A 17,816-nucleotide genomic window follows, 5' to 3' on the forward strand; every position below is an offset into this window, starting at 1 on the left:
ATTCAACTACATTTCAGTTGCACAGATTTTTATATATCCTTATGCTCATCCATGTCATAAAAGGGTATATATGTTAGGAATGACTGGAAGCTTGAATTATCTCAAAATACAGCTTCCTATCAGATTATTTCTAGAATTCCTATTAAAATATACTGCATGTATTCTGATTTTCTTGAATAGCATTCCTGGTTTTGCTTAGCTCCTGAATATACAAAATGACTTGAACTTTTCATTAACGTTATTTCATAAAAGCAAATCATTAAGGAAACAGGAAACAGTTGAAATAATCCCTGAGTATCAAGTTATTCTGTATACAGTCTCAAACCGAATTCTTACCCTTGACCAGCCCTCTTACAAATGTACACTACCAGTTATGAGGGTGCTTGGAAAAAGGTTAATTCATTCAACAAGTTAAGCATTTTTATAGTTCCAGAGTTTGGGGACTGGGTGGCGGACTTCTAATATGTCCCTGCGGTGATCCCTGCCTTCTGATAGTCGCATGTTGTGTAACCCTCTTTAAGTGTGGGCCAGACCTAGTAACTTGCTTATAAAGAAGAAAATATTGGCCAAGCATGGTGGTTCACACCTGTAATCCCAAGACTTTGGGAGGCCAAGGCAGGAGGATCACTTGAGCCCAGGAGTTCAAGACCAGCCTGGGCAACATAGTAAGACTCTGTCTCAATTTTTAAAAATAAAGAAAATACGGCAACAGTGATGGGAAGTCACTTCTGTGATTAGGTTATAAAAATTGTGATGTGCTTCTTGCTAGCACTCTCTTTTGCTGGCACTTTTTCTTGCCCTCTTGCTTGTCTGCTCTAAGTCAACTGCCATATTGCGAGATGCTGTATGGGGCCCTTTGGCATGGGTCCAAGGGAGGCCTCTGGCCAACAGCCTGAGAAGAAATGAATCCTGCTTTATGAGTGACCTAGAAAATGGATCCTTCCACATCAAGATTTCTGATGAGATTTCAGGCCCTGTCAACATACTGGTTCATAACCTTGTAAGAGACCCAGCACCTATGCTGTTCCTGGATTCCTGACTCACTGCAATATAATAAATGTGTGTTTTGAGTGGGTATGTTTTAAAGTAATTTGTTTTGCAACAATAGGTAACTAATATAGGCATGTAGCAATGAATAAAAACACTGCAGTCAAAGAACCAATAGTTGAGTAATAAGATAGATCAAGGTATCGACAATCCAGTAATAGGTGAGACATGTAAATAAATGTAATAAAGTATTTTAGGGGCTCTGATAAAATCATACACATGTGTTTGAATGCCACATGCAGGGTTTTTTTAAAAAAAGAAAAAAGTATACATGTGAGTGGTAAGGTACAGACATAAGAAAGGATATGTATATTAAAAGGCTCAGGCACTGATGTTCTTTAAAAGGGAAGAATGTGAATTATAAGCATCAAAGAAAATATAATGGTCACTTTGGAAAACTAAAGGTAATCCCAATTATTTCCCACCTATTCAAGAAAACTGCTGCAGCAATTTTCTCTTCCTTCTACTGCGTTGTCAAATATTCCCTCTCTACTGGATTATTCCTATCACATGAAATATAGAACCAAAAATTTTTTTAAAGCCCACTCTCTTAACTCTACACACCAAATGTGCATAGTTCCCCCTTTACAATAAAATTCAAAAGTGTTACCTACACTCACTGTCTCCACATCTCCTATTTTCTCCTGAATCCATATCAACCAAGCTTTTCATCCCATCTGTCTACCAACTTGCCCTTATTTAAGGTCACCAACATCTTCCACATTGCTAAACACAACAATCGATTCTCCAACTTCCTCTTATTTTACCTATGAGCAGGAGCTGACACAAACAATAATTCCATCCTTGAAATACATGGCTCTCAAAATACCCACCTCTACTGGTTTTAATCTTATTAGGTTGGCGCAAAAGTAATTGCGGTTTTGGACCGTGAATTTTAAATCATTATATTATAACTAGGCTCAAACACATCTTTATTCATCAAAATAGGAAACATTACAATCAACACATTTTTGCCAATGAGAAATAAGTTTATTTATTCCTGTAGTGTAAAATGCATGATCTGGGATTCGACAAACTCTTGGAAAGCTTTTTCTGCATTCTGGTTGTGGAAACATCTTCCCTGCAAAAAGTTGCTGAGATGCTTGAAGAAGTGGTAGTCAGTTGGCAAGAAGTCAGGTGAATACAGTGAATGAGGCAAAACTTTTTGCCCAATTCATTCAACTTTTGAAGCGCTGGTTGTGCGACGCACTGTCAGGCATTGTTGTGGAGAAGGACTGGGCCCTTTATGTTGATCAATGCTGGCTGCAGGCATTGCAGTTTTCCATGCATCTCAGTGATTTGTTGGGCATACTTCTCAGATGTAATGGTTTTGCAGGAACTCAGAAAGCTGTAGTGGATCAGACCGGCAGCAGACCATCGAACAGCGACCATGAACTTTTTTGGCACAAGTTTGGCTTTGGGAAGTGCTCTGGAGCTTCTTCTCAGTACAGCCACTAAGCTGGTCATCTGCGGTTGTCATGTAAAATCCACTTATCATCGCAAGTCACCATCTGATCGAGAAATGGTTCATTGTTGTTACACAAAGTAAGAGAAGACAACACTTCAAAATGACGATTGTTTTTATTTTCAGTCAGCTCATGAGGCATCCACTTATCGAGCTTTTATACCCTTCTAATTTGCTTCAAATGCCGAATGACCATAGGATGGTTGATGTTGAGTTCTTTGGCAACTTCTAGTGTTGTAAGAGGATCAGCTTCGATGATTGCTCTCAATTGGTCGTTGCCAACTTTCGATGGCCGGCCAGGACACTCCTCATCTTCACGGCTCTTGTCTCCTTTGCAAAAGTTCTTGAACCACCACTGCATTGTACCTTTGTTATCGATTTCTGGGCCAAATGTATTGTTGATGCTGCGAGTTGTCTCTGCTGCTTTATGACCCATTTTGAACTTGAATAAGAAAATCACTCAAATTTGCTTTTTGTCTAACATCATTTCCATAGTCTAAAATAAATATAAAATAAATAGCAAGTAATAAGTCATTAGCAAAACAAAGCAAGAAATGCACATTAAAATGATGTATGACATAACCACATTTATTTAAGAATGTACTCCAATATCAAACAGCAAATTTAAACAATGCAAAAACCGCAGTTATGTCTGCACCAGCCTAACACTCCATGCTCACTCCACTTCAATCACACTAGCCTCCTCCTTGTTCCTTGAACATACTAGGCACACACTTTCCTCAAATCTGTTACCCTTGCTATACCTTAGAACAGGGATGTTCTTTCCTGAGATATCTGTATAGATTCTTTTTAGGTCTTCACTCAAATGTCACAATCCTTCCCAGGCCTGCCCTCCTCCAATCGCCGTGCCTTCCAACACTCCCCCAATCCCCTTTCCCTCCTTTATTTTGCTATCTGATACACTATATATTTTATCTGTTAGTTTCAGTTTCCCTCTCAGCTAGAATGTAAGCTCCATAGAGGCAGGAATTTTTGTCTGTTTTGTTTACTGTTGTATGTGATACAACAGTACCTGGCAATAGTAGGAATGGTATTAATATTTGTTTAATGAATGAATGAACCAACCAAGGGAATTCTCTCACTGATCTAATGTAATATAGAGGAGTAATTTAATAGTTTCAAAGGTGCCAAAATATTACATTCATATTTCAATCATTGTGATTTGTGTTCTGACAGATTTAACACCCTCATTATACATACCAGGGCTATATTAAATTAGTTTGCATTCCCCTGAAAACATACCAATCAGGAGAAAACATCCAGAATTGTCTTAGACAACAAGGAGCCACAAGACTGATTTTAAAAAATAGTTTTCTATGGATAATCTAAAGTAGAAAATCCACATACAATATGTCACAAAATCTGATATGGATTTTCAAAGTCTAGAGGTGAAAGAGAAGGTAAGTAAAAATTTCAAATTTTGTTAATACACACACACACACAAACTCTAAGGAGATTTTATCAATTCTTTCATAGGTAACTTGTAACCTTTGATGTGTTTTCCATCCATTTTCCAATATACATATTTTTTTACTTCTCTTTTTCTAAGCTATCAGTGATTTAAAAAGAAAAATTTAGCTGAGACTATATTTACAGTGTCCCAAAGATAAAAACAAGACTTGATTGCGCTGAGATAAAATACTTATAAATATCATTTTTACATTTGTATGTATATGTTCTTTACACATTTCCCAAGTGCTTTCACATCTTTATTATGATCTTCACACTGACATGAATAAATAGGCAGGCAGATTTTATCACATCCTCCCCTACCTCCCACATACATACACATACTTTGCAGATGGAAAAAAGTGACTCTCAAAGAGATTAACTGGCCTGCTCAAGGTCACAGAGCTACAAGCAGTTCAACCTGAACTATAATTAGGTTTTTTTGAATCCAAGTTCACTATTTTCTTCCACAACATATTACCTCACCCAGTAATTAAAGAAAGGTACATTGCATGTATCTATAAAGACTTGACTATATAAGTATCTTCCTTCTGGATTAGAGATTTTTACATTCCAATCCATTAAAAAAGTGCTTTGCAGATGGTACAAATATGCTACTCTTCTTATTTTTTAAAAAAGAAAAGCCCAAGAAAATAAAAATGAAGAAAATTGAGTCCAGCAGTAGTAACATGAGATTAATGGTTACTTTCTGCACACAGGATCAATGTTTTAGAACCTCTGAACTATCAAACAGATACCAAATACCACTTCAAGTGCCAGAGGAAGATATTTAACAGAGGCCATTCTGGGTAAAATCGCCATTTATTACTGCCAGAACCCATACCTACATCACTATCTGAAAAATCCTGGTAATCTGGACTAAAAATAGTAAGGATGAATTATTTTTACCCTTCTCTCCTAAGATATAGCTCAGGTTCAGATAAACAAATGGTTCCATGAGTCACTTTATCTGGACTTCTTCCTGTCTCCTTTAATATTCTAAGAAGAGAGAAAAGAGATTCCCTTATCATTCCAGCTGCAAGAACACTCTAAGGCAATCCAAAAGTGGGTCACGAACCAAAGACCTCAAAGAGAGTACATTTTATGTAAGATTAAAAACTTTGTTCTTCCCACCATCAGAGACCAACTGCATGTCTCTGACCCATATTAAAATTCCTTAGTATAAATCTAGATTCATTTTTGAAGCCTGGTCAGGCTTACTTGGGACTCTCAAACTGCAAATATGGCTGCATGCCCAGTGGGCAACCGCCCACATGGAATTAATGGAATCTGGCCTAGGTAGGGAGAGCCACTGTTTTCTAGGGCCAAGGCCGACTAAACTAAAAATAGGTAAGGCTTCAGTACACATGCTTTTGGCTTTGCGGGACAGTATTTGCTACCCTGAATACTCTTTTCTTTTCTTCTCTCATTTCTAAGCCAATACTAAAGAACTGACATTTTACATCAGACTTTATTACAACTCCTCCAAAAAAAATAGATGGTCAGAGAAGTTTAAATAATTTAACTATGAAGGTAAAAAAGACACCTACTCCAAAGGAAATATGTGATCTAGTTAATAATGGTTTGAGATTAATGCCCTAGGTAATAAAAGTGATCTTAGTCTGGAATATCCACTGCAAAGCCTGTACTAGACTGAGGCAAACAAGGCATCTAGGGTACAAAATTTAAGGAGACACTTACTCTCCAGGTAGTACAAGTACAGGATTGACACCTGAAAGTGAGTGTCTCCTTAAATTTTGTACCTTAGGTGCCCCCCTTGCCTCATCCTCCTTGGAGCTCAGATCCACAGTGATACCTAGATGTTCATCAAAGGCATAGGAGATTTTTTGTGAATACAAAAATTTGAAGCAAAATCTGAAGTTTGAGATCCTGATCACATGCATCATTATTATCTTCTGAATATAATAAGAAAAAAGTAGAGGCTTGACATTTTCACACATTACGAGGATGAAGTTGCTTCAGAAAAGGGAAACATTTATGGTATAAATGGAAATGTATGCAATGTTTATAGGGAGATTTCCACTTCTGAATATGAAGGACAAAGAGGGTCTGGAAATATCCTTCTCCCTAACAACCAGAAATTGGACAAAATAGAGGAAACTATTTGCTGGCACTGAACAAAGGCAGCACAAGTCTATGATACCAGACTATTGCCCTAAAAGGGCAATAATAAGAGGGCCCTCCAGCTTCTGCCTGGAGGTAATTTACAAACAATGGCACAGGGAAAGGTAACCTCATAAGAACCTAGGAACATTGCTGAATTGAAAAGACACATATCAGAGTTTAGGGAGGCCAAAACAGCTAGAATTCAGGGGGAGGGGGAGGGGGCAGATGCCTCAGAGAAGAGATCAACACAGAAAGAGATCCCAAAAAATGCACAGCAGTCCTACTGGATCTTTGGCTGAATACAAGTTATACATGTGGAGGGTGAACCCCCAAGAGGCTGGGCAAAATAAAAAATCAACCCTTAGGAAAAGAAAATTACCAGGAGTTCTAAGATAAACAACTGTCAGTGCTCACAAAGGGCCAGGAATTGTTAAAATTTGTATTACCCGAAGTGGTGAAATCTTGCTGAATAGCAGGGCAGCCATGAGTGACTCCAGAAGGACCATGCATTAGAAGTGAGGTTAAATTAGTCCTTAAGGCTACTCTAGATTCTCCCTGAAGCTGCATAAAAATAAGCCTTGAAAGGATCGAACTTATCTGTAAGTAACAGTGGCATACTAGAAAAAAACCAATATCCTTTAAAATGCAACCAAATCCAGCAAATAACATAAAATTCACAATAATGAGCATTCAATAAAAAACTATTAGACCTATCAAGAAGCAATAAAATGTGACTTGTGAACTAGAAAAACAGTCAATATTAACAGAACCAGAAATGAAAGAGATGATCAAATTAAGAGAACATAAAATAGCTATAACAAATGTTTCCTCAACAGCATAAGAGAAAACCCAAACACAATGAGTAGACAAAGAAACATGAAAGAATCAAATAAAACTTCTACATATAAAAAAATTTGAAATAAAAATATTATTATGTAAGATTTGTAGCAGATTAGCCACTACAAAAGAAAGTATTAGTAAATTGAAGACACAGGAATAAAGCTATCCAAAAATGAAGACAGAGAGAAACACACACACACACATAACCCCTCCAAAAAATAAAGATGCCATGACCTCTGTAACAATGTCAGCAATCAACATAACCATAATGAAAGCATGAAAACAAAAAGAGTAGGGCAATATTGGAAAAAATAGCTACAGAAATTTCCACTTCATTGAAAACTACAAACCCACAGTTCCCAGAAGTTCAAGCAATACCTAGCAGGATAAACACAAACACACATTCACACATACATTGCTGAAAATAATGATAAAGAAAACATTTAAAGCAGCCAGAGGTAAAAAGGTACATTACATTCAATGGAGCAAAGATAAGTCATCACAGATTTCTCCTTGAAGCTATACAAGTCAGAAGACAATAAATTAAAATCTACAAAGTACAGAAAAGGAAAAAAACAAGGCAACCTAGTATGCAGGAAAAAGGTAACACAACAGGCTCAGGAGTGCTATCCCTAGAAAGGCCTACTTGTAAGGTTAGGCCTTGGCTGGTGTCTAACAACTTGAACTTCAAAAGGGTTCTTGACATTCCCTAACTAAAAAGGGTGGTTTACTGTACCTGAAGTATTTATGCAAACAATATTCTGAACATCTGCTTTCCTTCTTGAAAACTGGAATTTTGCTACATGCTATGCAGAGGATGCTTACCTGACCAGTTCCCAATAAAAACCTTGGGCACTGAGTCTCTAATGAGCTTCCTGTTCAACTGTATTCACATGTGTTGTCACAATTCATTGTTCAATTAAATGTATCCTGCATGATTCCACTGGGAGAAGATTCGTGTAAGCTTGTGCCTTGTTTCCTCCAGACTTCACCCACGAACCTTTCCCATTTGCTAATTTAGCTTTGTATCCTTCTGCTGTGATAAGTCATAACCATGAGTTTGACTATATGCTAAGTCCCGAGTCCTCCTAGCCAACCACCAAACCGGAGGGGATACACTACAATTTGGTACCCAGTAAAAATATCTTTCTGAAATGTTGATGTAATTTTTCAGACACATAAAAGCTGAGAAAATCTGTCACCAGTAGAACTGCACAATAAAAAATGTTGAGAAAGATTTTTTGCAGAAGAAAAATGATACTAAACAAAAACACGGAACTATACAAAGACATGAGGTACAGTGGAATAAATATGTGGATAACTATAAAAGATATTTCTTATTTTTACAAATCTTTAAAATAAAATGGTTTAAAACAAACATAATTACAATCTACTGTGGGGTTTTTAACAAATAGAGAAGTAAAATATAGAAGTGGTATAATATAATGTGTAGGAACACTGTGTAAATTAAAGATATAGAATGTAATCCTAGGACAACCACTAAAAAAGAAAAGAGGCAAAGTTCCTAAGACAATAGTGCAAGTAAAATAGAACACTAAAAAGTTCCCAATCCAAAAGAATGCCAAGAAAAGAGAGAAAAATGCAAAGAACAGATGGGACAAATAGAAAACAAATAGCACAACAGTAGACAAAAGTCTAATCATACCAGTCATCACATTAAGACTAAATGGTCTAAACTCCTGATTAAAAGGGATAGAGATTGTCAGATTGTATTTAAAAAGAAGTAAGATCCAACTATATGCTGTCTCCAAGAAACCCATTTTAAATATAAAAACACTTAAAGGTTAAAGGATTGTAACTGGGCTAACACTAATCAAAGGAGAGCTAGAGTAGCTATATTAATATCAGATAAAGTATATTTTACAGTAAAGATTATTACTAAGAATAAAAAGAATAATTTCATAATGATTAAAGGGATTAATTCATCAAGAAGACAAATCCTAAGCTAGTAACAGAGCTTCAAAATGCCTAAAGCAAAACCTGACAAAATTACAAGCACAAATAGACAAATCCACAATTATTGTCAGAGATTTCAACAAATCTCTCAATGACACAACTAGTAGACAAAAACTTAGTAAGGACATAGTAAACTTGAACACCACTAGCAACCAACTTGATCTAATTAACATTTACAGAATACACCACCAAATTACAGCAGAATACACATCTTTTCAAGTACACAGGGAACAATACCCCAACACAGACTATATTCTGGGCCATAAAACATTCTCAGTAAGTTTCAAGGATTTCGAAGCATGCAAAGTATATTCTCTGATCACAATAAAATTATATTAGAAATTAAAATCAGAAAAACATCTAAAAAAATTCTCCAAACATCTGGAAACTAAACAATATACTTCTAAATGTTAGAAAAGAAGGTCTCAAATCAGTGACCTAGGCTTTCACTTTAGGAAATTAGTTGGGGCCTATTGGAGGGTAGAGAGTGGGAGGAGGGAGAGGATCAGGAAAAATAACTAAAGGGTGCTAGGCTTAATACCTGAGTGACAAAATAATCTGTACAACAAACCTCCATGACACAAGTTTACCTATATAACAAACCTGCACATGTATCCCTGAACTTAAAATAAAAGTTAAAAAAAAATTAGAAAGAGAAAAGCAAGCTAATCCTAAGCAGTAAGTGTGTCCTCCTCTTCTGAAGAGAAGTATGCAGAAGGAAAAGAAAGTAAAGATAGACAAGCAGGAATGAAAAACATACACATACAACAGCGAAGAAATAGAAAAAAGTCAACGAAACCAAAAGCTGGTTCTTTGAGATCAGTAAAATGCAAAATGGTAAAGCCACTTTGGAAGACAGTTTGGCAGTTTCTTACAAAACTAAATATACTCTTACCATATGATCCAGCAATCATGCTCCTTGGTAGTGACCCAAATGAGTTGAAAACGTATGTCCTTATGTTTATAGCAGTTTTATTCATAATTGCCCAAACTTGGAAGCCACCAATATGTCCTTCAGTAGGTGAATGGATAAATAAACCGTGGCACATCCAGACAATGGAATATGATTCACCGCTAAAGAGAAATGAGCAATCAAGCCATGCATGAAAAGACATGCAAGAACCTTAAACGTATATATTACTACGTGAGAGAAGCCAATCTGAAAAGGTGACATACTGTATGATTTCAACTGTATGAAACTTTGGAAAAGATAAAGACTATGGAGAGAGTGAAAAGATCAGTGGTTGCCAGGGGTTAACTGGGAGGTAGGGATAAATAGGTGGAGCACAGAGGATTTTTAGGAGAGTGGAACTATTTTGTATGATAATATAATGGTAGATATATGCCATTACACATTTGTCAAAACCCACAGAGTGCACAACATCAAGAGTGAACCCCAATGTAAATTATGGACTTTGGGTGATAATGATACATCACTGTAGGTTAGTTGTAACAAATATACCACTTCTGGTGTGAAATGTTGAAGTGGGAAAGGCTGGTGGGGGGGATATGAGAACTCTGTATTTTCCACTCAATTTTGCTGTGAACCTAAAACTGCTCTAAAAAAATAAAGTTTATTTTAAAATTTTTATTAAGTCAATGAAAGCAAATGCTAGCTCTCTGAGATCAATAAAATTAATAAATCACTAGCCAGACTAATGGAGGAGGGGTGTGGAGAGAAAATATATAAATTACCAATATCACAAGTGAGAGAGATAAATTAAAGACAGACATTAAAAGGGTAAGAGAATGTCATGAGCAACTTGATGTCAATAGATTTAACAACGTAGATGAAACAGACAAATTCTATGAAAGACAAATTATAAAGCTCAAGAAGAAACAGATAACCTGAATAACCTTACATATATTAAAGAAATTGAAATTACAGTTAAAAACCACCCCACAAAGAAAACTTCCAGGTCCAACTGACTTCACTGGTCAATTCTAACAAACATTTAAGGAAGAAATAACACTAATTCTAAAAGGCTTATCCAGAAAATTGAAGAAGACAGCACACTGCACACTTCTCAAAGTCATTCTACAAGGCCACCATGACCCTGTATCAAAACCAAACTAAGATTATTATAAGAAAACTATAGACCAATTTTCCTATGAATATAGATACAAAAATACTTAATATGACATAAATCAAATCCAACAATATGTAAAAAGTACAATACCTCATGACCAAGTTGTGGTTTTTTGTTTTGTTTTGTTTTGTTTTTGTTTTTGTTTTGAGATGGAGTCTCACTCTGTCACCCAAGCTGGAGTGCAGTGGCGATCTTGGCAACCCCCACCTCCCAGTTCAAGTGATTCTCTGCCTCAGACTCCTGAGTAGCTAGGACTACAGGCACGCACCACCAGGCCCAGCTAATTTTTTTTTGTTTTGTTTTGTTTTTTGAGATGGAGTCTCGCTCTGTCACCCAGGCTGGAGTGCAGTGGGGCGATCTCTGATCACTACAACCTCTGCCTCCCAGGTTCAAGTGATTCTCCTGCCTCAGCCTCCTGAGTAGCTGGGACTACAGGTGCGTGCCACCATGCCTGGCTAATTTTTTGTATTTTTAGTAGAGACGGGGTTTCACCATGTTGGCCAAGCTGGTCTCGAACTCCCGACTTCAAGCAATCCACCCGCCTGAGCCTCCTGAAGTGCTGAGATTGCACAGGTGAGCCACCATGCCCGGCCCCAAGTAGTGTTTATATGAAAAAAAGCAAGGTTGGTTTAACATTTGAGAATCAATGTAAACAAAACCAAACAAAAACCTTTTATATGGGTTTCTATTCCTTAACGTAGTACACATTTTCATTTTCTTATTCTTTAAATTGTACATTCATGTTAATGTTTTTCTTCATCTGCAAAATGATAATAACATCTTCAAAGAGTTGTATAATTAAATGAAAGCAGGTATGAAAAATGCCCACTGAGGGTAAAAGGGAAGGAGAAAGCAGGATTTCTCCATGATAATAATTTTGTTTACTTAATCTCTATGTTTCAATGTTTCCTTTTGTAAAATGGGGACAATAAGACTCTCATCAGGTTGAAGGGAGAATTAAATGATACAAATGTTAAATGTCTGGTATGCTTGTACATAGTAACACAGTCAACATACATTAGTATCCTTTTCCTCTCAAGGCTTATATATATTAACAGTATCTCTAATGTAAAAGAAAAAAATATGGTAAGATCAGTCTTTTCATTTAGAAAAAGCTATGGCCCCAAGTCTAACATGACAGGTAACAGTGACTAGCTCAAAACAAAAAGGTGAATGTCAACAATTTAAGAAGCATATATACCCTGTTTCAAACCAATAGTAATGAGATACAGAAACTATAGTTAATACAGTTTATTAACATACTCAGATTCACCATGAACATTAACCTAAGACATGAATGGATATATTAGTTTTTTATAAGTCAAATTCTTTAGTGTCATCTTAATTTCATTCTACTCCAAATATGAAGTCTTGCTCTTGAGGGTTCTCAGCAATGAAATGTGCTATCTCTTTTGGTAATAACAACCAAACTTCACCCAGTGTGAAACCCTGGGGTTCTTCAAAAGAATGATATTCCAAGAAAGGGAAAAAAAAAAAGTGTATATGAGAAAACAGTCAATAATTTGAATAAATGTATCTGTCATACCTTGTAAGCCACATAAAGCCCTAAAGCTTACAATACCTAGTTGACACCTTTAAAAACAGCTTTAGCCAGAAAAGGGGCAAAAATTTAAGTAAAAAAAATTCTAGGGAATACTTGAGAAGTAGCCACTGGATACACTAACTAGTAGCTAACTATTCATTAAGCATCTACTTTCAAAAAAGCTGCACACACCCTTATTTTCTTCTGATACACCTTAGATACTCAGAAACTAAGATCAACTATTTATTTTTTAGCATCAGAATTTTCTGTTATTCAGGTTTCCTCTCTTTAACTGCCTACAGTTTACTATTAGAATATACTAATTCAGGCAATTTAAAATTGTTTGCTACTCTATATTTATCAAATTTCTTTCATATTAGCTTATTTAACTCTGCAGCATTATGATACATATACATTGGTTTTCATTCATGGTTTCTGGCTCCTAACCCCCATAGCCCTTGTTTGTCTTTTGTTATAATGCTGAGGGTGTGAAGCCTCAGAGGCAGGCCTCCAACCTTCCCCTCTTCTTTTACCGGCTCTATAGCAGGACTTTAATCTTCCCAGCCTTTCTGACAGTAGGTCTTAAGACCCTCCAGAGAGGGTCCTGCCTCATACCCTGGAGGAAGGAATGTTGACGTCATGAGGCTTCTTTAAAAACCCAAGAAAACTGGTTCAGAGAGCTTCTGGATAGCTGAACATGTGGAGGTTCCCAGGGGGTAGCACACCCAGGGAGGACATGAAAGCTCCGCACCCCTTCCCCCATACTTCACCCTATGCATCGCTTCATCTGTATCCTCTACATATATCCTTTATAGTAAACCAGTAAAGGTAAGTAAGTATTTCCCTGAGTTCTGTGCACCACTCCAGCAAATTAATTGAGCCCAAAGAGGAAGTGGGCCCAAAGAGGAACCCAACTTGAAGCCAGTTGGTCAGAAGTTCCAGAGGCCCAGATTTACAACTGGTGTCTGAAGGATGGGGTGGCCCGGACTTGTGACTGGTATCTTAAGGATAGGTTGGCATGTTCTTAAATTCTCCAGGTAGACAGTGCCAGAATTGAACTGGAGGATACCCAGCTGGTGTGCACTGCTTGGTGTGTAGGGAAAAATCCCCACACCTTTGGTCACAGAAGTCTTCTTCTGTATTGATGATTATTTTTGTGGTGGTGTGGGAGTAGAAAAAAACATGGTTTGCGAGTTTTCGCTACACTAACTCCAATAAAAACAACTTGATGAGAAGACAGGTAGTTCTCTCCAGGTTTACAGAGAAGCAAGCAGAAGGTCTGAGATGAAGTTATCTGCCCATGATCACACATATCTGGAAAGCAGTGGAGCTAGAATTAATTAGAAACTTAATCACAATCCAGTCCACTTTCTGCTTTACCACAATGCTTCAGGCAACTTTTGACAGAGAGAAAGGAGATACAAATCAAATTACTAAAGTTTCTATGTAAATGATAGCTAAGTCAATTACTGGAGGTGAAAGAGGTTAAAAACTATTGGTTATAAGGAGGTACAGATTCAAATTTGCCAACTATCTTCAATCTTTTCACTATTCCAGCATTTTTCCCTTTTTGCAGAAAGGAATGCTTAATAATTGCTGTACTCTCTATATGACAGAAAGCTCTGAACATGGCAATTAAACCAATAAAGTATGATGAGGCATATTTTAACTCACTATAAAAATATAACAGATAAGAATGAATAAAGAACCTCAGAGCATTAGAACACAACCAAGGCAAACACTGTAAGCAGACATTTTGACTGTGTTCTCCAATATCCACGCCACAACTCTGAGTGGCAAAAACTGGGAGAACTAACTTTAGCTCAATGGTGGATCTATCCTCACTGCCAGAAACTGACTCAGATATGAGGAGGAATCATGTCAATCAGATAGAAGAGGCAGAAGAGGTTTGCTGGTGGCCTCTGGTTAAGGTTGTCCTTTCTGTTAGGAGGAAGCCAGACTTTTTCCTCCTTGTAGAACATATAGCTCCTTCCTGGTAACCACTGTATGAAGAGAATCTGAGAATCCCACCCTGGAATAAAGCCAGCACTGTGGACAGCAGAGTGGAACAATGGAAATGATCTGAACCTTTGGTGTCTTCATTAAGGTACTAACTGACTAATCCTGAAGACTGCCTTTCCTCTGGACTTCTAGTTACGTTAAGATAATAAATTTCTTCACTGTGTAAGGTTGCTTGAATTGGGCTTTCTGATACCTAAAGTTGAAAGACACCTAACCGAAACATATTAGTGATATAATACATTTAGCTGATGGACAACAAAAGGTGCTTAAGAACCAACATGGTCTCTTGGATTTCTAAAAATATTTTAAGAACACTGTTATTCTATTAGTGGGTAATTTAAATGTAGTAATATAAACTAGGTGAAAAAAATTCTAGAAATACTTTGGGAAAGAGATGAAAGAACTCTATGCTTATTTTTTATAATTAACATTTTTCTCTGATTTGGGTATTCCTGAAAGACTTGGTAGGAGGTAGGGTTCATAAGGGAGGAGAGATGTCATTATTCCACATTGTATGTCCAGAGCTACAACTAAATTGAAGAAGTGGCTGGGAAGCTGTAACAAAAATCATTATTAATGGTTCAGGATCAGTATTAAGCCATGTCCTACTGATTTCAATATTGGGATCGATGTTCATTCTTATGAAAAATTCCTGGATGTTAAAATATAGAGAATGCCTATAAATTCTACATGATACTAAAAGGGATGTGACTACGAAGACATCAAACTGGAATAAACCTTAAATTCTAAACTGCACTAGAGTTTTTGCTATTCTCCAACATCAAATAATGTACCTTTTGTGCCTCTGTTTCTGGTGTTTCCTCTATTTGGGATGTTCTTCACTGGTTCTACTAGTTAAAGTCATTCTGCTCTAACTACAACTTCGTTCTCTGTTATCAGCATTTCCCCCGAAGCTTTCTCAAGTGTTATGTGTTTTCCCTCCCAACTCCTCATACCACAGGGCCTGGATGTGAAGGTAGGTCTTCTTGATCCTATTGACCTAAAGAAAGAAACTGAAGTAAAATTAATATAGAGAATTTATTTGAGCCAAGGTTGAGACCTGCAGCCTAGGACACATTTCCAAGTTGTCTTGGGGAGTGCCCCATTCAGCCTTTGTTGCCAGCAGGTTTTTAAAGGCAAAGGGGGACAAGGAGCAGATTGATACACAGTTGTTTGACAGGAATTCTCATTGGTTTACAGAAATAGCACTGATTAGTGATTCACTATATATTGTTGAGCTATAGGGTATGAGTTATGGTGTCTAGCACATGGCATTTTATGGCTACTTGCTATCAGTCTAGAGCCCACACAGCATGTGGCTTCCAGAGGTAATTATTTCATTTCAGTGCCTCTCTAGGCCTGATAATGGTGGCTCAGTTCCTCAGATTAAAAGCTTCTATTCTTTCTCAATCCTAGTTGCCCATTCCAGACAATTCTTCCTAACTCTTCCCTAAAAGCATCCAAACTGAAATCTCATCATCAGACTGTAGCCGTTCTTTATTGCAATTATCTATCAAGCTCTCCACTTTATTTCTTGAAGATTTTAGCTGCTTGCTCATTACACCATCGTTATTGTCATAATGCTTGAGAATCTCATCATCCACACAATCCTTTCCAAATTCTTGCTTGTCAGTTTCTTATTATCAGAAAGGAAGTTCTGCCCTTCAGTAAATCTAGGATCTTCCACTGATCCTACCCTCAACCCTATTTTATACTCATTCCCATACAGTCAAACCTTAAACCTTCTCAATTTTAATAAATGCAACCCTTCCAAAATGCCATTTTTTGTTTTGTTTTGTTCTGAGACAGGGTCTCACTCTGTCGCCCAGGCTGGAGTGCAGTGGTGCAATCACAGCTCACTGGACTCAAGTGATCCTCCCACCTCAGCCTCCTGAGTAGCTGGGACTACAGGCACACACCACCACACTCGGCTAATTTTTGTATTTTTTGGTAGGGACGGGGTTTCACCATGTTGGTCAGGCTGGTCTCGAACTCCTGACCTCAAGAGATCCACCTGCCTCAGCCTCCCAAAGTGCTAGGATTACAGGCATGAGCCACCATGCCCAGCCTCAAAATACCATTTTTAAGTATCACACCCTGATACCAGCTCACTACCTCTAATATCCTAACTCCAAAAATCTGCCAACCCAACAGACCTGTAGCCCACTAATCCGATGACTTCTGCACTTCCTTTTACCTTCCCATGTCCTCAATCCCCTTCTTACCCAAATTAAATCCATATTCAACCATTTACTCACTTCCTTCCTTTGCATACATGCTTAACTACTTGTCTTCCTTCTGACTGTGTCAATCTTGCTTGGCTAAAGTTGTTACCAATGCAATTTTCTGCCTATTCTATGTTGATACCTACAGAGCTGCATGTGGCTGGATGGATTCTCTCTCTCTCTCTCTCTCTCTTTCAACGCAATTTTCTGCCTATTCTGTGTTGATACCTACACAGCTGCATGTGGCTGGATGGACATGCGCTCTCCCTCTCTCTCTCTCTCACACACACACACAAATACACAATGTCTGATAAATTGGTTTCTCTTCAAATTCATGGCCAGGAGCCTCAAATGAGTTTCCTTAATGCTGACTGACAATTATACCTTATTTTCCTGATTCATCCGTTCTGCCACTCTCTTACATAACTATTTCATACTTTTTGCTCCTCAATCTTCCATCACCTTCCCTCTCATCCTCACTTTTATCTTATGACCCTGTGTCCTATTTTACTAATAAAATACTAGAAGCAATAAGAAAAGAACTTCTACAAACTCTCAAACCACATCTACCTAACTACATCTGTGCCCACATATTCTGATTCCTCTTTCATTACTAGCGTGAACATTTCTTTTTTTTTTTTTTTTTTTTTTTGAGGCAGAGTCTCGCTCTGTTGCCCAGGCTGGAGTGCAGTGGCGCAATCTCCGCTCACTGCAAGCTCCGCCTCCCGGGTTCACGCCATTCTCCTGTCTCAGCCTCTCCGAGTAGTCGGGACTACAGGCGCCCGCCACCACGCCCGGCTAATTTTTTTTGTGTGTTTTAGTAGAGACGGGGTTTCACCGTGGTCTCGATCTCCTGACCTCGTGATCCGCCCGCCTCGGCCTCCCAAAGTGCTGGGATTACAAGCGTGAGCCACCGCGCCCGGCCCTAGCGTGAACATTTCTGCTCTACACAAGACCCAACCTTTTTACTTACGCACTAGATCTCCATTAACCACCACTACCTCTTCGCC

At 37.7% G+C, this 17,816-nt stretch overlaps 1 protein-coding gene and 1 pseudogene across 6 annotated transcripts in view; both read right to left on the reverse strand.

Annotated features, from left to right (window-relative positions):
- The window catches only part of GLCE (glucuronic acid epimerase), a 127,305-nt gene that overhangs the window by 87,143 nt on the left and 22,346 nt on the right, over nucleotides 1-17,816 (reverse strand). The gene's annotated exons all lie outside the window — the stretch shown is intronic.
- Nucleotides 1,963-3,005, reverse strand: LOC129482332 (histone-lysine N-methyltransferase SETMAR-like; annotated as a pseudogene).

This window comes from Symphalangus syndactylus, chromosome 5 (genome assembly GCF_028878055.3).
Source record: "Symphalangus syndactylus isolate Jambi chromosome 5, NHGRI_mSymSyn1-v2.1_pri, whole genome shotgun sequence".
Classification (NCBI taxonomy): domain Eukaryota; kingdom Metazoa; phylum Chordata; class Mammalia; order Primates; family Hylobatidae; genus Symphalangus; species Symphalangus syndactylus.